Below are 21,408 nucleotides of genomic sequence, written 5' to 3' on the forward strand. Positions count from 1 at the left end.
CACGCCCATATAAGGCGCTTGAAAACATTTTGAAAAAAATTGACGCCTATATTGGGTGCTTGAAAAAATATTTTTAAATAAATCCACGCCTTCAAAATATTTTTCAAAATAATCCAGGCCTATATTGGATGCTTGAAAAATATTTTCAAACAAAAAACCACGCCTATATTGGATGCTTGAAAAATATTTTAAAATAACCTCGCCTATATTGGGTGCTTGAAAAATATTTTTGCAAACATCCACACCTATATTGGGTGCTTGAAAAATATTTTTAAAAAAATCCACACCTATATTGGGAGCTTGAAAAATATTTTTAAAAAAATCCACACCTATATTGGGTGCTAGAAAAGAATTTTCAAAAAATCCAAGCCCATATTAGGTGCTTGAAAAAAATTTTCAAAAAATCCACGCCTATATTGGTTGCATAAAAAATATTTTCAAAAAATTCACGCCTATATTAGGGGCTTGAAAAATATGTTTGAAAAAATCCGCGCCTTTATTGGGTGCTTGAAAAATATGTTTGAAAAAATGTACGCCTATATTGGGTGCTTGAAAAATATGTTTGAAAAAATGTACGCCTATATTGGGTGCCTCAAAAATATGTTTGAAAAAATGTACGCCTATATTGGGTGCCTCAAAAATATGTTTGAAAAAATGTACGCCTATATTGGGTGCTTGAAAAATATTTTTAAAAAAATCCACGCCTATATTGGGTGCTTGAAAAATATTTTTAAAAAATCCACGCCTATATTGGGTGCTTGGAAAATATTTTTAAAAAAATCCACGCCTATATTGGGTGCTTGAAAAATATTTTTAAAAAAATCCACGCCTATATTGGGTGCTTGAAAAATATTTTTAAAAAAATCCACGTCTATATTGGGTGCTTGAAAAATATTTTTAAAAAAAATCCACACCTATATTGGGTGCTTGAAAAATATTTTTAAAAAAATCCACGCCTATATTGGATGCTTGAAAAATTTTTTTAAAAAAATCCACCCCTATATTGGGTGCTTGAAAAATATTTTTTAAAAATCCCAGCCTACATTGGGTGCTTTAAAAATATTTTTAAAAAATCCCCGCCTATATTGGGTGCTTGAAAAATATTTAAAAAAAAATTTTGGGTGTTTGAAAAATATTTTTAAAAAAATCCAAGCCTATATTAGGTGTTTGAAAAAAAAAAATAAAAAATCAACCACACTCTTTTCAATCCCGTGTCAGGACCCATTATTTTTAGTATACTACTAATGCAGAAGGTAGCTTATTTACATTACTTTGTAATGCGTTATTCGACTTCTGTGGCTCCCAAATTTCTTATTAGAAATATCTTCGTAGAAATCTACGATACTATTATTATTTTCTATTTTGTTTTTTCTAATACCAATTACAATTGTTCCCCCACCCCCATTCTAATAACCAATTACAATAAAAATATGTCAATTCCATTGACGAGTTTTTTTTTTGTATTTAAATTACCAATAGCAACAACAACAACACAAATTTATATAACCCAATTTCCACTGACCACAGCAACGATGACCAACAATCAACGTGAAAGCATTTAAATAATGGAATGGAAGTAAACCAAAAACTAACAACAACAAATAAAATTCTTTACATTTTAAATTGAGATGATTAAAGACAGTCGTCAGTCATTCGTTTGTCGGCTATAGCACGTTTCGACGTTATGGCGTTTCTATGGCAAAACATCAACGTCAACGATGGAATATGTAAACTGAACCGATTGTGGTGAAGGTCAAGACACATACACCATACTGACACTTTCATAGCGGGGAAATTTAAAGGATAAAGATATTTTATCCACCAGTGTAACCTATTATCCCCAATGTAATAGCTTTCAATTCCAGGGGGTGATTTGGAATTAATTGAAGGTCTCCAAAGGGTGTGTGAATACGCAGCACCTGTTAATACCTGGTTCATACATACATATGTATGCCATATGTCACAATACCGAACCGATGATATGTTAGAAAGACCCCCAGACCCCGCATATGTCACAACACTGATGATTTGTTGGAAAGACCCCCAGTATTGTCATTTGTCATTAATATTGAATACACTCTAATTAATTATTATTTTTTTATAGGCCCTTTCATTACCTTTCCCCACACACACATATGTACATTGCCACCCACCGCTACGCCCTCAATCCGTTGTATTGCAAACAATGTTAGTGTTACAATTAATCACCTAAATCGAATTTGTCACATTGCGCCACTTTAGTTAATGCGATTGGTCGCAAGTGCTGACCACAAAATCGATATAAGTTAAATCGGCAATTGGGAATTAAAAAAGGAAATTACATGGTTCAGCAAATAAGCTATTGAGCGTAGATATTTCAAATTATTCCCAAGGTTGCGATTTGTAGTTAGGCAAATTAAAGCGATTAGTTCTAAGTTATACGAACACTCAGCATAAAAAATAACAAATAGAAAGGCATTCAGAGAAAGAAAGCTAAGCATCTGATGATCCCCATGTGCACAGATATACTTGAAAATTAAATTATCATTGTAGAAATATTCTTAAAAAATCATCCTCGAACCGCCCGATAACGATATAGTTTGTAGGATATGAACCCCAAAGTGTTATCCGATATAAACCTTATTGGAACTTGATGTGCGTTAGTAAGAAATTTTACAATCTGCAAAATTTGGTCCAAATCGTTCTCTTAGGATGTATGGCCTTGCCCCGAAAAAACTTGTACCGTAGTAAAGATAAGAGACCCTAAACTGCACTTGTCCAAAAAAATTTGAAAAGTTGTGTAGGAGGTACTAAAAGTAGTAGACCGATACAGTCCATATTCGAAGCTGATCTATGTATGAAGAAATTATTACGACATGCAAAGTTTGGACCCGTTTGGATACTCCCTTCCGGAGTTATCGTGCGCGTCATTTTAGCCAAAAAAGATGACTTTTCTGGGGGAGGTGCCCGAAGGGGTGCACTGATATGACTCATCTTCGAACTTGATCTATGTTTGGACAAACTTTTACGAGTTGAAAATTTTGGACCAATTCGTTGATACATTCGAAAGCTATTACACACAACAGTCTGGCAAGCAGACACACGCACGGAAATACACAGCTAAATCGATTGAAAAGTGTCTGAGAAGGATTTTTTCGAAACATACCTGGGGTCCAAAGCTATTATTCCGCATTTTCCTATATTCTTCTTAAAAACTTTTCTCTATAAAAACACTTGAGGAAGACCTGTATTCTTTAGAAAAACATCTGAGGATGAATCTTTTCTATAGAAAAAAATCCGTAGAACCCTGAGGAAGACTGTTTCTATAGAAATAATTTTTCAGACACCTAAGACTCTTTTCTATAGAAAAAATTCTTCAAGCACATAAGAAAAGTTTTTTCTATAGAAAATTAATTCCTCATACATACGAAGAAAACTTTTTCTATAGTAAAAATTCTCCGATACCTGAGAAAGACTTTTTTCTTTAGTAGAAATAGGAAAAATGCCTCAGACCTGAGGATGATTCTGTTCTATAAGGAAAAATCTTCAGACAACTGAGGAAGAGATTTTTTATAGAAACAAATCTCAGAGACCCGAGGAAGACATTTTCTATAGGAAATAAATTCCTCAGACATCGAGGGAAGACATTTTTATATACAGCTGAGGAAGACTTTGTTCTATAAGGAAAAATCCTCAGACAACTGAGGAAGTGATTTTTCTATAGAAAATAAATTCCTCAGACATCTGAGGAAGACTTTGTTCTATACGGAAAGATCCTTAGAAACAAATCTCAGAGTCTCAAGGAAGACATTTTCTACAGAAAATAAATTCCTCAGATATCTGAGGAAGACTTTCTTCTATAGGAAAACTCTTCAGACAACTGAGGAAGACATTTTTTATAGAAAATAAATTCCTCAGACATCAGAGGAAGACTTTTTTCTATAAATGAAAATTCCTCAGGCACCTGAGGAAGACTTTGTTCTATACGGAAAAATCCTCAGACAATTGAGGAAGCCTCTTTTCTATAGAAGGAAATTCCTCAGACATCTGAGGAAGACTTTGTTCTATACGAAAAACTCCTCAGAAATTTTTCTATAGAAAAAATTCCTCAGCCACCTGAAGAAGACTTTTTCTGTAGGAAAAGAATGACTCAGGCGCCTGAGGAAGACTTTGTTCTATAAGGAAAAATCATCAGACAACCGAGGAAGAGATTTTTCTATAGAAAAAATTCACTGAGACCTGAGGAAGACGTTTTCTATAGAAAATGAATTCCTCAGACATCTGAGGAAGCCTCTTTTGTATAGAAGAAAATTCCTCAGACACCTGAGGAAGACTTTGTTCTATAAGGAAACATCCTCATACAACAGAGGAAGGCATTTTCTATGGAAAATAAATTCCTCAGATATCTGAGGAAGACTTTCTCCTGTAGGAAACAATACCTCAGGCACCTGAGAAAGACTTTGTTCTATAAGGAAAAATCCTCAGAGAATGAAGAAGAGATTTTTCTACAGAAGAAAATTCCTCAGACACCTGAGTAAGACTTAGTTCTATACGGAAAATTCCTCAGACACCTGAGGAAGACTTTGTTCTATAAGGAAACATCCTCAGACAACAGAGGAAGACATTTTTAATGGAAAATAAATTCCTCAGATATCTGAGGAAGTCTTTCTCCTATAGGAAAAAACAGGTGTCTAGTTCTATAAAGAAAAATTCTAAAATTCTCAAGGATCTAAGGAAGACATTTTCTATAGAAAATAAATTCCTCAGACATCTGAGGAAGACTTTTTTCTATAGAAGAAAATTCCTCAGACCCATGAGGAAGACATTATCTATTGAAAATAAATTCCTCACATATCTGAGGAAGACTTTCTCCTATAGGAAAAATATCTCAGACACCTGAGAAAGACTTTATTCTATAAGGAAAAATCCTCAGAGATTTTTCTATAGTAAAAATTCCTCAGTAACCTGAGGAAGACTTTTTCTGTAGAAAAAAATTCTCAGACAACTGAGGAAGACCAATTCCTCAGACACACGAGGAAGATTTTCTATTATAGAAAAAACTTCAGACTTCTGAGGAAGACCTTTTAAAAAAATCTTCAAACACCTGAGGAAAACATTTTTCTATGGCAAATAAATCCCGCAGGCACTTGAGGAAGATTTTCTTTAGAGAAGAATACTTCAGACACCTGAGGAAGGCTTTGTTCTATAGAAAATAAATTCCTCAGACATCTGAGGAACACTTTTTTCTATAGAAGAAAATTTCTCAGACACATGAGGGAGACTTTGTTCTATAGAAAAATTTCACAGTCACCTGAGGAACTTTTTTTATAGTAAAAATCTTCGGACAACTGAGGAAGACTTTTTTCTATAGTAAAAATACTTTCACATCTGAGAAAGACTTTTTCTATAGTAAAAAATTACTCGGACTCTAAAGGAGGACTCTCTTCTATAGATAAAAATTCTCAGACAGGCGAGGAAGATTTTTTTCTTCAGAAAAAATTCCCCAGCCATCTGAGGAAGCTTAAAAAATCCTCAGACACCTAAGGAAGACATATTTCTATAGAAAAACCCTCAGACAACTGAGGAAGATTTTGTTCTATAGGGAAAAATCCCCAGACACGTGAGGAAGACATATTTCTATAGAAAAAATCCTCAGACATCTGAGGAAGATATTTTTCTATAGAAAAAAATTCTCAGAGACCTGAGGAAGACTTTTTCTCTAGGAAAAAATCCTCAGACAACTGAGGAAGACATTTTCTATTGGAAATAAATTCCTCAGATATCTGAGGAAAACTTTCTCTTTTAGGCAAAAAATGCCTCAGACACCTGAGGAAGGCTTTGTTCTATACGGAAAACTTCTCAGACAACTATGGAAGAGATTTTTTATAGAAAAAATTCTCAGAGACCTGAGAAAGAGATTTTCTATAGAAAATAAATTTTTCAAACATCTGAGGAAGACTTTTTTCTATAGAAGAAAATTCCTCAGACACCTGACGAAGACTTTGTCCTATACGGAAAACTCCTCAGACAACAGAGAACGACATTTTCTATAGAAAATAAATTCCTCAGATATCTGAGGAAGACTTTCTCCAATAGAAAAAATGCCTCAGACACCTGAGGAAGACTTTGTTCTATACGGAAAACTCCTAAGAGATTTTTCTATAGAAAAAAATTCTCAGTCAGTAGGAAAAAATCTTCAGACAACTGAGGAAGATATTTTTCTATAGAAAAAATTCCTCAGTCATCTGAGGAAGAAATTTTTCTGTGGAAAAAATACTCAGACACCTGAGGAAGAGATTTTTCTATAGAAATAATTCCTCAGACCCCCGAGGAAGATTTTTATACCCTCAGCCTTTAGGCTAAAGAGGGTATTTGCACTTTGATACGACCAAAAATGTGCCTCATCGAAATAATGGTTTTAGACCCTAAGTATGTTTGTACGATATCCGTTTCAGACAAATTTTAGTAGATCTAGCAATGTCCGTCCGTCTGTCTGTCTGTCTGGCAGGCTGGTGCGCACGATAACTCTCGAACGGATCAATCGATTCGTTCAAATTTTGGGTATCGACATATTTTGTCCAGATTCGATTTAAGTTCGAAGATGGGCCATATAGGTCTACTCCTTCAGGTACCTCCCCCACAAATGTTCAAAAATTGTCGCCAAACTTGTGCGCACAATAACTCTTGTAGGGAATAACCGATTTGGTCCATACTTTGCACATCGTGTAATTCCTACCAAACTTAGATGAGGTTCCAATATGGACTCAATCGGTCCACTCCTTCGGGTACCTTCCGCACAAAATTTCGGAAAAGTTCAGTTTAGGACCTGGTCTCGAATCGCTTTGATTTTTGTTTACGCAAGTTGTATTCGCTGTCCTCTATACGACGCTGTAAGTTTCATTAGGGGCAAGTCCATACTTCCTGAGAAAATAGCCTGAAAGTTACAAAAAACCCTATGACACCGTGTGTAGTGGTTGGAGCGCAAGATAACTCTCGAACGGATCTGCCGATTCGGTCCAAAATTTGGCTTTCGTAATATTTTGTCCAAACTTATTTCAAGTTCAAAGATGGATTATATCGGTCCACTCCTTCCGGTACCTCCCCCACAAAAGTTAGAAAATGTTCGGAAAATTTGTGAGTACGATAACTCTTGAAGGGAGTAACCGATTTGGTCCACACATCGCACATTATGAAATTTCTACCAGACTTAGATGAGGTTCCAATATGGACTCTATCGGTAAACTCCTTCGAGTACCTTCCACACAAAATTTCGGAAAAGTTCAGTTTAGGACCTGCTCTCGAATCGCCTTGGTTTTTGTATTCACTGTCGACTATACGAAGGTACAAGTATCCTCAAGGGCAAGTTCATACTTCCTGAAAAAATAGCCTGAAAGTTGAAAACCAAACCCTATGACACCATGTTTATGGGTGGAGGCGCAAGATAATTCTCGAACGGAAATGCCGATTCCGGCCAAAAATTTGGCCTTCGTAATATTGTTTCCAAAATTACTTTAAGTTCGTAGATAAGCCATATCGGCCCACTTCTTCAGGTCCTACCCCACAGGAGTTCAAAAATATTCGGAAAAATTGTGCGCACGATAACTCTTGATGGGAGTGACCGATTTGGTCCATACTTTACACAGTCTCATAATATATACCATATATAGATCAGGTTCGAATATGGACTACATTTGTCCACTCCATCCCGTACCTCCAACACAAAATTTTGGACAAGTTTACTTTAAGACCTGCTATTGAATCACTTTGAACTTACATTACCTGCCTCAATTACGATGGTAAAAGTTGTTTCAGGGGCAAGTCCATACTTCTTGAGAAAACAGCTCGAAGGGTGTAAAAACCCCCTATGGCACCGCCATGGTCTATGTCGGTCCATTCCTTTAAGTACGTTTTCCGCAAAATTTTTGAACTCTAATCATAATCAACATTTTTGTCGGTTCATAGGACCAAAATTTTGAAATCCCCTAAATACATAAGTTTTTTGTGAAAAAAGTGTTTCAATTTGCACAGGCTGAGGGTATATCCCTGTCGGCAAATCCGACTGATACTTTTTTACTTGTCTATTATAGAAACAAATCGTCAGACTAAGGAAGACTTTTCTTTAGAAAAACTCCTGAGGAAAAACTTCTTTAGACATGAGAGGAAAATATTTTCTATAGAAAATAAATTCCTCAGGTACATGAAGCAGATTTTTTTGCTATTGAAAACAAATCCTCACACACCTGAAGAAGACTTTGTTCTATAAAGAAAAAACCTTAGACAATTGAGGAAGACTTTTTTTCTGTAGAAAAAATCCTGAAACATCCGAGGAAGAAATTTTTCTATAGAAGAAATCCTCAGACACTTGAGGGAGACATTTCAATAGAAAAAATCTTCAGACACCTGTAGTGCGGTTCTCTCATTTTTTGAGTTACCGACAAAATGGATAAAATTAAAACGAAAAATTATGAATGAAAAGTTCAAATAAAATTGACAACTCTCTTGCTATCGGTAGAACTTTACGACAGCTTTTTATTCGTCGCTGGCTTACCGAAAAACGTCGGTAATTACTAAAATTATAAGCATTTTAATTTTACCGACAATTGTCGGTAACTCAACAAATGTGTTAGATAATCGCACTACTGAGGAAGAAGAAATTCTACAGAAAAAATTCCCAGGTACATGAGAACGTTTTCTTTCAATTGAAAACAAAAATTCAGACACCTCAGAATAACTTTTTTATGAATAAAAATCCTTGATCATATGAGAAAGACTTTTTCTATAGGAAAATTATTCTCAGACGGAGGAGTTTTTTCTATAGTAAAAACATACTCTTACACCTAAGGAAGACTTTCTCCTTTAGAAAAACTGAGGAAGGTTTTTTTCTATTGAACAAAAATCCTAGACACCTTATAACGTTTTTTTATTTTGAATAAATTTTCTTAAAATCTTCAGACAAATGTGTTTCTGGGGTCACAGGATTTTTTTTTAATATTTTTGAAACATTTTTCTTTAAGGTTTTATGTTATTTTCATTCTTTTCCTACAGGAGGACATTTCTCTACAGAAAATAACATAAACCCCTAAAGAAAAAAATTGTAAAAACAAAAAAAAAATCCTGTGACCCCAGAAACACTTTTGGCTGAGAATTTTTTTATGAGATGTTTGAGGATATTTTTTTCCATATATACAAATTCTTGAGGCACCAGGAGATGACTTTTCTTCACTGAAAAAATGCTCATTTTTCTGAAGATGTCTTTTCTCAAAAAAAAAAAAAAAAAAAAAATACTCGGACACCTGAGGAAGAATTTTTTCTATACAATACAACAATTACTCAGACACTTAAGAAAAATATTTTCTGCAGATCCCTGCGAAACAATTTCACACTATCCTATGGATGAGGCAAATACATAGTTTTCTATATAAACTATTTCAGGCTCTATAAAATATCTTAATTATTTTTACAAATATTCAAGTTATATATATTTGTTACATTATTCTAAAAATGTCTAATATTCAAGCAAATTCAATAGACTTACCTTACTCAGTGCCAAATACAGCACTAGTTTGCATAGAATTATACAAACATTTTATTGATGAAACAAACATAATCCCCAAAATGTTAATAATATTTTTGTGTGTAAAAATAAACAGAATTGAATGGTGATGGTGTATCCACAATCGAATGTTGAATTTTTGCGTTGCGTTGATGTTGAATATTGAATTGAATTGAAATTCCGGAGCGTTTACAGTATTATTTGTTGTTTTGTTTTTCGTATATTTCGTTATTAGTTTTGTTGTTGTTTTGTTGTTGTTGTTTTTTGTTGTTGTTTTTATATATGAATATTTATTTCTTGTTTTATTTTTCTGTTATTGCTGCGTTTACAAAGATTTCTTTTGATTTGTTTTGAAATTCACAAAAATTACGCACACTGAAAATAAAATAAACAAATTAAAAAAGGCATTACAAATATTTTATTTAAAGAAAATTCGGGCGAATAATAAATATAAATCAAGAATTAGTTTGTTATTGTATTTTTAACCGGCAACAAGCTTTCTTTATATAAATGTTCTTTCCGGGATTATTTGAAGACCAACTTTGCAGTCACAATTTGTTTTTTTTTTGTTTCTTGGCATTTGTTTTTATTGTGTTTTTCAACAATTTTGAAGCACATTTTTTCACTGTTTGTCTCAACCACACTTTTAAAATTTTTTGCTGAATTTACACTTTTGTTGTTTTTTTGTTTTTCTGTTGACTCCATTTGTTTTACTGTTTTAGTTTTTTTACATTATTATTTTTCTCTTTCTTTTGTTATTCACATTGTAGTTTTCTTTATTTGCTTTTTTTGTTTATTTTTGTGAAAATTTGCAAAAAATCACAGACACACAGATACCAGAAGATACTTTAGACCCCTCCAGCACCTCTCACACATCGTAACGTAACGTAAACCACACCGTCAGCCAGCACCAGGTTTTCATCATCGTCATCAGCTCCGTCATGTTTTTCATCGTCACAGTCGTCAGCCAGTCATGATATAAAATTTCTCATATATTTGTCATAAGTCAGCCAGGCGGGCCTACGTCAAAACACAGTTTTTTTAGTTTTGTGACGCATAATAAAATAAATACCGCATATTTTTGAAATTAACTCATTAAAAATTAACACATTTTTTAATGTTTTCGTTTTTTTTTTGCCTTTTTATATTTGGGTTAAGGTAGGGAGCACCGTTTTTATTTGTTTCAAAGGTATGCGGGTGGGTATTAAGTTATATAATTGATACTAATTTCCAATAATTACCGGTGTAAAGGTTACTTTTATTAAATATTGCACAATGGATCACGTGACAACGGAGTGGGACATTTAAATTATTGTAATAATGCCAGCAGTGCCAGTGGTCGAGAACAAAGACCTAGAGCTAATAAACACCAACCAGGTGGTTTTGGTGCAGGTAGACCTTGTCTTGCATAGAATATAATTTGGTGGACTTCGAATCTGAAAGCATAATTTTGAAAAGCTTTCACACTAAACCCGTACCACTAAGCCAATGTTAACAGAACCTCATCGGTTAAAGGGAGGCAGAATTAGCTTATCGGCTTAGAGCAGAATAATTATTGACGGTTTTTTGATATAATTCCGCAAGAGGACCAAATAAGCATTGATTGGGACCTAATATATAATATGTATCAGACAAAGATATACCCTCTACATGTGTGAATTGAAACACCTTTTCCCCAAAAAACGTATGTATTTAGGGGGTCTTCAGAATTATGGGCGTATGAACTTGCCGACAAAAATATGGATTTGGATTAAAGCTCAAAAGTTTTGCGGGAAAGGTACCTAAAGGAATGGATCGACATAGTCCATTTTGGAAGCGGGTCTTATTTTGGTAGTCATTCCTCTCGATAGGACTTGCCCACGAAAAGCATCATATCGTGGTAGACAGGGCTACTAGGAGTACCTTCGGTACAAATTTCCAAAGGATTCTCGCACAGATCCTTAATGGCACTTAAACAAAAATGTTGAACATTTGTGTTGGTGGTACCCTAAGGAATCAACAGAAGATAAACTAAACTTGGACAAAATATTGCGAGATCCGAAGTTTGGACCAACTCGGTTGCTTCGTTTATGAGATATTGCGCTTACCATTTTAGGAGGAGGTACCGGAAGAAGTATACCTATAAGCACCATCTTCAAATTTGATATAATATTCAAGAAATATTACGATATGCAAAGTGTGGACCAATGCAGTATTCAGTTCGAGAGTTGTCGTGCCACCACCAACCACTGCACATGCTGGCCGTTGGGGTTGTTTTACAGTTTTCGAGTCATTTTCTCAAGAAGTATGGACTTGCCAATGAAAACAACTTGAACCATTGTAATAGGGACCTTGAGTGAAACCTGTTGCAAGAAAAATCAAAATTATTCGAGTGGAGGTCCTAAGCTGCACTTTCCGGAAATTTTGTGTTGGAGTTGCCATATATAGTCCATATTCTAACCTGATATATGTCTCGTATATTACGATGTCCAAAGTATGGACCAAATCGGTTACTGCCTTTGAGAGTTATCGTGCGCACCATTTGGGCAAAATATAACGAATGCCAAATTTGGGATCCGTTTGAGAGTTACCGGGCGTTCCATCAACAACACATTGTACCACAGCGGTTTTTTTACAGCTTTCAGGCCATTTTCTCAGGAAGTATAGACTTGCCCCTGAAAAAACTTGCACCGTCGTAATGGGGACAGCGAAAAAAAGTTGTTACAACAAAATCAAAAGGATTCGAGAGGAGGTCTTGAACTGCACTTTTCCGAAGTTTTGTGTCAGAGGTACCCGTAGGAGTGAACCGATATAGTCCATATTCGAACTGTATCTATGTCTGGTAGAAATATTACGATGTTCAAAATATGGACTAAATCGGTTAATCCCTACGAAACTTATCGGGCACAAAATTCTTGCAAAAAAAATTTAAATTTTGTGGTAGAGGTACACGAGGGAGTGGTCCGATATGGCCCATCTTCGAACTTAAACTAACTTTGGACAAAAGCCAAATGTTGTTCGAGAGTTATCGTGCGCTCCAACCAGCCAGACAGACAGGCGAACATTGCTAAATCGATTCCAAAGTGTCTGAAACGGATTTCGTCCAAACATACTTGAGGTCTAAAACCATTATTTCCTTGAGGCACATATTGTCCGTATGAAAGTGTATATACCCTCCTTAGCGTAAATGCTGAGGGTTCCTAGTGATCAACAAACTTATATTCCAAAAATTATGGGCATAGGTCCATGTTTTGGTATAGCCCCCATATAATGGTACCTCCCGATTTTCGGTATTTTGAAAATTGTAGCTACAATTTTTAACCGAACTAGCTGTAATTTGACATTTGAGGTTCTCAGTAGTCACGAATAGCTCAGTAGTAGGTATAGCCACCATCTAACAGTACCGCCCCATTTTCGGCATTTTGAGGATTTTAGCTACAATTTTTAACCGAACTAGCTGTTATTTGACATTTGAGTTTCTCAGTGGCCACGAAACTTCTCCACTAAAAATCGTCAATATAGGTCCATGTTTTGGTATGGCCCCCATACAACGGTATCTCCCGATTTTCGGTATTTTGAGGATTTTAGCTACAATTTTTAACCGAACTAAGTGTTACTTGACATTTGAGGTCCTCAGTGGTCACGAAACTTCTCCACGAAAAATCGTCTATATCGGTCCACGTTTTGGTACAGCCCCCATATAACGGTACCTCCCGATTTTCAGTATTTTGAGGATTTTAGCTACAATTTTTAACTGAACTAGCTGTAATTTGTCATTGCAGGTTGTCAATGGTCACGAAATTTCTCCAGCAAAAATCGTCAACATAGGTCCACCTTTTGGTTTAGCCCCCATACAACGGTACCTCCCGATTTTCAGTATTTTGAGGGTTTTAGCTACAATTTTTAACCGAACTAGCTGTAATTTGACATTAAAATTTTCAATGGTGATTGCTTAAGTCTGGAGTATTCCTCCATTGGCTTAACTTCATTACTATCCTCTTTGCAGAGAATAATGTTTACAAAACGCACTGACAGCTTGAAAAATTTGAATCGGCATGCACTCATTGATATGAGAGAAGTCTCACTTGTCCCATCTGGGATGTTTGTGGAACAATTATTATTATATTATATTGTCTCAAGTTTCGGATAAAATATGACGAAGACCAAATGTTGGACCTAATCGGTTGAACAGTTCGAGAGTTATAGTGGGCACCACATAGGGTGACATAGGGTTTTTTACACCTTTCGGAACATTCGGTCTGTTTTCCCAAGAAATATGGGCAAGTCCTGAAACAACTTTTATCGCCGTAATGGAAGTAGCGAATGCAAATCGCTTCAATAAAAATAAAAGTGATTCGAGAGCAGGTCTTAAAGCGAACTTAACCGAAATTTTGTGTGGGAGGTACCAGAAGGAGTAGACAAATATAGTCCATATTCGAACCTGATCTATATCTGGTAGATATATAGGATGTGTAAAGTGTGCACCAAACCGGTCACTCCCATCAAGAGTTATCGTGCGCACAATTTTTCCGAACATTTTTGAACTTTTGTGAGGGAGGTACCTGAAGGAGTGGACCAATATAGTTTATCTTCGAACTTAAACTAAGTTTGGGCAAAATATTACGAAGGCCAAATTTTGCACCGAATTGTAAGAATCGTTCGAGATTTATCTTGCGCTCCAGCCACTACACACGGTGTCATAGGGGGTTTTCGCACCTTTCAGGCTATTTGCTCAGGAAGTATGATCTTGCCCCTGATGAAACTTGTACCGTCGTATGGGGGATAGTGAATACAAGTTGTTACAACAAAAATCAAAGTGATTCGAGTGCAGGTCCTAAACTGAACTTTTCCGAAATTTTGTGTGGTAGGTACCCGAAGGAGTGGACCGACTGAGCCCATATTAGAACCTCATCTAAGTCTAGTAGAAATTTCACGATGTACAAAGTATGGACCAAATCGGTAACTCCCTTCAAGAGTTATTGTGCGCACAAATTTTCCGAACATTTTCGTACTTTTGTGAGGGAGGTACCGGAAGGACTGAACCGATATAACCCATCTTCGAACTTAAACTAAGTTTGGGCAAAATATTACGAAAGCCAAAATTTGAACCGAATCGAATCATCCCTTCGAGAGTTATCGTGCGCTCCAGCCAGACAGACAGACAGACGGACGGACATTGCTCAATCGACTCCAAATTGTCTGAAACACATTTCGTCCAAACATACTTGGGGTCTAAAACCATTATTTCAATGAGGCACATTTTGCCCGTATGAAAGTGTATATACCCTCGTTAGGATAATTGCTGAGGGTATAATTACACATGCAAAGAGGTAAGCTGCGTAGGAACATCATGCGGCGGGCCGGTTAAAATAACAATTCCCTGTGTTAGGTATTTCCATAACCTTTCAAACGATGCCCACTTTGCAGTAATCAGTTCAGTAGAACCGATTTTAAATCTGGCCTTTCCGGTCATATGACCGGCGAACCGGATTCGCCGCCCATGAAAAATTATACAGTTTCGTAATCAGAGGAACAAACCCTACCTTTTGACAACAACTCAAAAATCGGAGACTTTTCGTTGGGGTCGTTCCCGTTGGGCTTTCGATTAAACATGTGGGTTAAATGGACTATTTTGCATAAAATTACTCTAACATGGAATAAATCTACTAAACACGTATATATAATTTCGCTCTTTAAGGAAACATATATTTTTTGGGGGACAGACCCGGTTACTCCGGTGATTTTAGCTGTTTTACCTGAATATGTGAGTATTTATACAATATTCGCTCTAGTTACTTTTTCATTAGACCCACCCGTTTCACGAAAACCTAAAAAATCCATAATTTTTGACCTGTGGCCCGAATAACTAGTTTTGCACAGATGGAATTAATTAGGACTTTTAGGACATTGCTTCTAATGGCAAACCCTAGCTCTCCGCCAAAATTCAGCTTTGTGGGGATTTTGGCTTAAATTTCCTTTAGCGGCACCTAAGGTAGGAAGACAATTTTTTCACCACAGGTAGCGCTTTCTATTCTAACTCCAACGATGTATAATTTTTGTCCCGGAAACGTATTTTGTTCCCATACCCGAGATTTGCACCTGTCCATAAGAGAAAGTCTTAAATCCCCATCCGAAGGCCGGCTACTTAGGGGAAAAATTTACAATTTTAAAGAAATTCTGTTACCATTCCCGAGATTAGCACCTCTCCATAGAAGAACTTTCGAGGCCTTTATCTCGGGGAGTATACATTTCCGGAACAAATGTTATACACCGTTGGAATCAGGACCAAAAGAACTACATGTAGTGAAAAAGCCGAATTTTTCCGCCAGGTGCTGCTAAAGGAAATTTGTTCCGGAATTTTTGCTATTTCAATGTCTATTTTGACTATAGGCCAATAAATTTGTTATACCCTCTGCCTTTAGGCTATGAAGGGTATATACACTTTCATACGGACAAAATGTGCCTCATTGTCTGTCTGTCTGGCTGGAGCGTACGATAACTCTCGAAGGGATGAACCGATTCGGTTCAAATTTTGGCTTTCGTAATATTTTGCCCAAACTTAGTTTAAGTTCGAAGATGGGCTATATCGGTCCACTCCTTCCGGTACCTCCCACACAAAAGTTCGAAAATGTTCCGAAAATTTGTGCGCACGATAACTTCTAAAGGGAGTAACCGATTTGCTCCATACTTTGCACATCGTGAAACTGGTACCAGACTTAGATAAGGTTTCAATATGGACTCAATCGGCCCACTCCTTCGGGTACCTCCCACACAAAATTTCGGAAAAGTTCAGTTTAGGGCCATCGCTCGAATCGCTTTGATTTTTGTTTTAGCAACTTGTATTCACGGCCCCCATACGGCGGTAAAATTTTCATCAGGGGCAAAACCCTACTTCCTGAGAAAATAGCCTGAAAGGTTCAAAAAACCCCTATGACACCGTGTGTAGTGGTTGGAGCGCAAGATAACTCTCGAACGGATCTGCCAATTCGATCCGAAATTTGGTCTTCATAATATTTTGTCCAAACTTAGTTTAAGTTCGAAGAGAAGCCATATCGGTTCACTACTTCAGGTACCTCCCCCACAAAAATTCAAAAATGTTCGGAAAAATTGTACGCACGATGACTCTTGAAGGGACGGGCCGATTTGGTCCATACTTTACGCATCCTAATATATCTACCAGATATAGATCAGGTTTGAATATGGACTATATTTGTCCATTCCTTCGGGTACCTCCCACACAAAATATCGGATAAGTTCACTAAGACCAGCTCTTGACTAACTTTGATTTCTGATGAAGCAACTTGCAATCGCTGACTCAATTACAACGGTAAAATTTTTTTCAGTGGCAAGTCTATACTTCTTGGGAAAACAGCCCGAAAGTTGTAAAAACCCCTTGTAGCACCATATGTAGTAGTTGGAGAGCATAATAACTCTCGAAGTGATAGACCAATTTGGTCCAAAATTAGTGTAGTTTAACTTAGTTTAACTTTTAAAATGGCCCATATCGGTCCTCTTCTTAGGATACCTCCCCCACAAAATTCAACAATTGTGTCCAAGTGTAGTTTAGGGTCTGTTCGGAGATCCTTTGGAAATTTATACCGATGATGTACAGCCATATTATGTTTTCCGGGGACAAGTCCATGCTTCCTGGCATACTGGTCCAACAGGTGTACGATAACCCACTGAAATGACTAGTGGGTGCGATATCTATCGAAAAGATATGGCTCTTAAAATAGGATCCACTTCCGTAATGCACTATGTCGGTTCATTTCCTTTAATCCTAATCCACGTTTTTGTCGGCAAGTGTCCAAAAAGTGCCACAAATTTCTGAAAAGACCCTAAATATATTCGTTCTGTCCGTAGATTAAAGTTCCAATTCAAATATGCTGAGGGTATATCTCTGTCGGCAAGGCCGACTGATACTTTTTTACTTGTTTTTTTTTCGATTTGTTGAAAGTGATAAGTAGAGGTAACCCCTAAAAAATACTAAGCATTCACTTCAATAAATAAATTCAATTTTAATTCAATATACATATAAAAATAAATTTAGTTCAATTTTCAATTATTTTTCTTTTAGGCATACCTAAATTAATTCCAAATAAATCGAAATAAAAAAATCAAACCCATAGGTATGTGGTATACGTCTATCAGGGGGAAAAATTATACCTCCCTCAGAATTTGTGTATTTTGTTGTATATTTTTGTTTTTCAAAATCATCACTATTTTTCCGTGACACTGTTCAAGAATTTCTTTTGATCAATTTTTAATATGAAGGAAAATATTCATATACGATTTTTTTTGTTTTTAAAATACTAACTGGGGCTGGATTCTTGTTGTATAAAAATTTGGAACGAAAAATATGTTCTTTATAATTTTTTCAAATATTGATTTTTTAAATTTTATTTTTATATAAATATTATTTTTTCTTAAAATTTTTAGAGTATTTTTTTAAAGATTTTTGTCAAATGAAGTTATTTTTTCTTTGGAATTTTTATTACATTTCTCAAAAACAAACACGAGCCAATTTCTTTTTTTTTAATATCGTTTTCACTGTTTATTATTTCACATTTTTATTGATTTTTATTATAATTTCCATTAATATTTAATAATTTTATCGATTCGTTTTGTTTTCCTAAAACACTTTATTATAAAACTCTCTCCTTGTTAAGAAGTATTTATTGAGTTGGGTATAAGAAAAAGTGTGGGAGAGAGAGAGGGGAGCATTTCAAAAACATGGTCGATGACAAAGAGGGTGGTGGGTGTTATTGGTTGTGTGCGCTTTGAAATTTTTATGTTAAAAGATCACCAAGAGCACGCGTATCCCCACAAAAATACACACACAGTGTTTTGTGTTGTTGTTGCTTGTGTTGGGAGCGTTCGTTGAGATAGATAAGTGGCAACTAGAGAACTGAACAGTGTCATTAACGGAGAGTGAGAGAGCGACCGAGGGGCAAACTAACAGATTCTTTTGCTTGTGTGTATTTGTTGGGCCTCTTTTTGGTTATCGTTCAGATATTTTTATGAACTGAGTTTCATTGGCCTCTTCACATTCACATAGTTTTATTATTTTTTTCTGTTTCTTTTCTCTGTTTCGTATTTTTCTTTTTTGTTTTGCTGTTGTTGATTTTTTTCTCCAGAGGGGGTTCTATGTTTTTATTGTTGTTGCTGTTGTTGTCGTTCATTTACGGCAATAACCTGTAGTGGGATTCTGTAACTCATTTTTGCTGTTACCGACAAAAATCGGTAAAATGAAATCGCAAAATCGTGACTAAAAACATAAAGAAAAGTTGGCATCACTGTTTTTGTCGGTAGAGGCTAGCGACTACTTTTTATTCATCGTTAACTTACCGAAAAATGTCGTTAATTATCGAAATTATAAGCATTGTAATTTTACCGACAATTATCGATAACAGCAAAAATGAGTTACAGAATCCCACTACTGATGTTGTGTTGTAGCGTTTCGTCGTGCGCTATGGGTGTGTGTGAGTGTTTGGCTGGTTTGTTGGTCGTTCGTTCGGTTGGCTATTAAGTATCTGTGTGTGCTGGAATTTTTGTTGTGCACTGTGTATTATAATCGTCGCCAAAGCTGTTGTTGTTATTGCTATTTTTGTTGTTGTAACAAAGAATGTCATGCATTTTGTTGTTGTCGCACAATTTTTGTTACTCTCGTTCGTTGGTTGTTGCTGGCTGTTGTTTTTTTCTTCTGTTTCTTGATCTTGTTTTTTTTTCATTCTTTTTTTTTGTTATTCGAGTGATTATTTTTCTCTCTTGCACTGTTTGCCGCTCTTTGTCCACAAAATAAATCATGGAGAGATGGCAAAAATTAAAATTTTAAAATTATTTTTCCAATAAAAATACAATATTTTTACAAAAATCAGGCAACACTGAGTTTTCATTTTTTTAATATGTTTTCATTTTGTTGTTGTTTGTAAATTCACATAAACATTAATAAAAATATGTAATCACCTTTAATTTCTTAAAATTAGTAAAAACGTTAAACATTTCGTTTAGTCAAGAAACATTTCCATTATTTTCTTTTCATTTGTTTCGCATTTTTTGTATTTATTTTCTTTTAATATTTAAAATTCGTTAAAACCCGTCCGTATCCACTTGAATATTTTTTTGAACCGTTTTATTTTAATTATTCGCTTTTGGAAAAAATAGCTTTATAGCTAGCTGCTGCTCAATATTTTTTATTATAATTTTTTCTATTTTGTTTCACTCAATTTTGTAATTCTTCCAAAGACAACAAGTAAAACCAATCATCAAAAAAAGAGAGGCAAAAATAAAACTCTGAACGATTTCAACGATTTTTTCCCAAATCAAAATTCAACCGCTTCGCTCAGCACCGTAAACTAAACTAAACTCTGGTGTCCACACACGATTCGGTTTTTCCTCAACTCAATACAACTTGGCCATAGCAAGACAACGAACCACACAACCAACCCAACCATCGTCAAGTCAGCCAGCCAGCCACTTAGCCAGAGGAGGCTCGGGCCTCACAGTCAAAGCCAAACCAGCGCAGCAGCAACACCACCATCAACATCATCATACATAACGAGCCTGCTGGCAGCAGCACTAGCACCACATAGCATTATTGTAGCTCCAGCTTAGTACAGAAAAATTCCATCAGAGATTCATTCCATTCGCTTAACGTTTTTTTTTTCTTTTTCTCAATTTTTTCTTGTCTTTTTATTTTTGTTGTTCATTTGTTGCCGTTCCTAGTTTGTATTGTTGTTGCAGTTTTGGATTTCGGTTCACTTTGCAATCTGTTGAATCGCTCGCTATGTGTAGTTGCTGTTGTTGTTGTTAGTATTATTACTGCTGCTGCTATTGGCATTGTATCTTCAAGATACTCGCGAGTTTTTTTTCATTCATATGAATGGTTGTTGTACCGTCGTCCATCTCTCCAAATGCACAGTGGCATTGAAAACATACATAAGTAAAAAAAACATATGTACATAAGGTTCGTGGCCATTGATAACCTCAAATGTCAAATTACAGTTAGTTCGGTTAAAAATTGTATCTAAAATCCTCAAAATACCGAAAATCGGGAGGTACCGTTATATGAGGGCTATACCAAAACATGGGCCAATGTTGATGATTTTTGGTGGAGAAGTTTCGTCGTCACTGATAACCTCAAATGTCAAATTACAGATATTTCGGTTAAAAATTTTAGCTAAAATCTTCAAAATACCGAATATCGGGATGTATCGTTATATGGAGTCCATACCAAAACATGGACCTATGCCCATAATTTTTGGTGATTGCTAGGAACCCTAAATGTCAAGTTAGAGATAATTGGTTTTGAAAATGTGACTGAAAACGTCAAAAACCTGATATCAGGTGGTACAGTTACATGGGAGCTATACCAAAACATTGACCTATGTTGACGATTTTTTGTGGAGAATTTTCGTGACCACTGAGAACTTTAAATGTCAAATTACAGCTAGTTCGGTAAAAAATTGCAGCTAAAATCTTCAAAATACCGAAAATCGGGAATTACCGTTATATGGGTGCTATACCAAAACATGAACCTATGTTTACGATTTTTGGTGGAGAACTTTCGTAACCACTGCGAACCTAAAATGTCAAATTACAGATAGTTTGGTTAAAAATTTTAGCTAAAATCCTCAAAATACCGAAAATCGGGATGTTATCTTATATGGGGGCTATACCAAACATAAGCATGGCTGAATGCTAACGGACTCGTCCACGGGTTGCGGATAGTGGAAAGCCCAGTAGATATATTGGGTAGCTGCGAATTAAATAAGCAGTCGCGGACAGCTCAGCGACTATGGGGGGAGAGTCTAGGGGGCTATAAACGCCACAAATTCCCGAGTTTGCCAGAAATCCCCGTAGTGACACGGCGAGTAATTGGCGCCGGAGTGAAAAGC

At 35.8% G+C, this 21,408-nt stretch overlaps 1 protein-coding gene across 1 annotated transcript in view; it reads right to left on the bottom strand.

Moving 5' to 3' along the window:
• Positions 1–19,918, bottom strand: part of ex (FERM domain containing expanded) — a 154,283-nt gene extending 134,365 nt beyond the window's left edge. Inside the window, exons 1-2 of the mRNA XM_073970429.1 lie at positions 19,478–19,918; positions 9,515–9,907 (exon numbers count right to left, since the gene is read on the bottom strand). The gene's annotated coding sequence lies outside the window, so the exon portion shown is untranslated. The remainder of the gene's footprint in view (positions 1–9,514; positions 9,908–19,477) is intronic.
• Between the last annotated feature and the right edge of the window lie 1,490 nt (positions 19,919–21,408).

Source organism: Musca autumnalis, unplaced genomic scaffold (assembly GCF_047663935.1).
Source record: "Musca autumnalis isolate F117 unplaced genomic scaffold, ASM4766393v1 scaffold_2, whole genome shotgun sequence".
In the NCBI taxonomy this organism is placed as follows: domain Eukaryota; kingdom Metazoa; phylum Arthropoda; class Insecta; order Diptera; family Muscidae; genus Musca; species Musca autumnalis.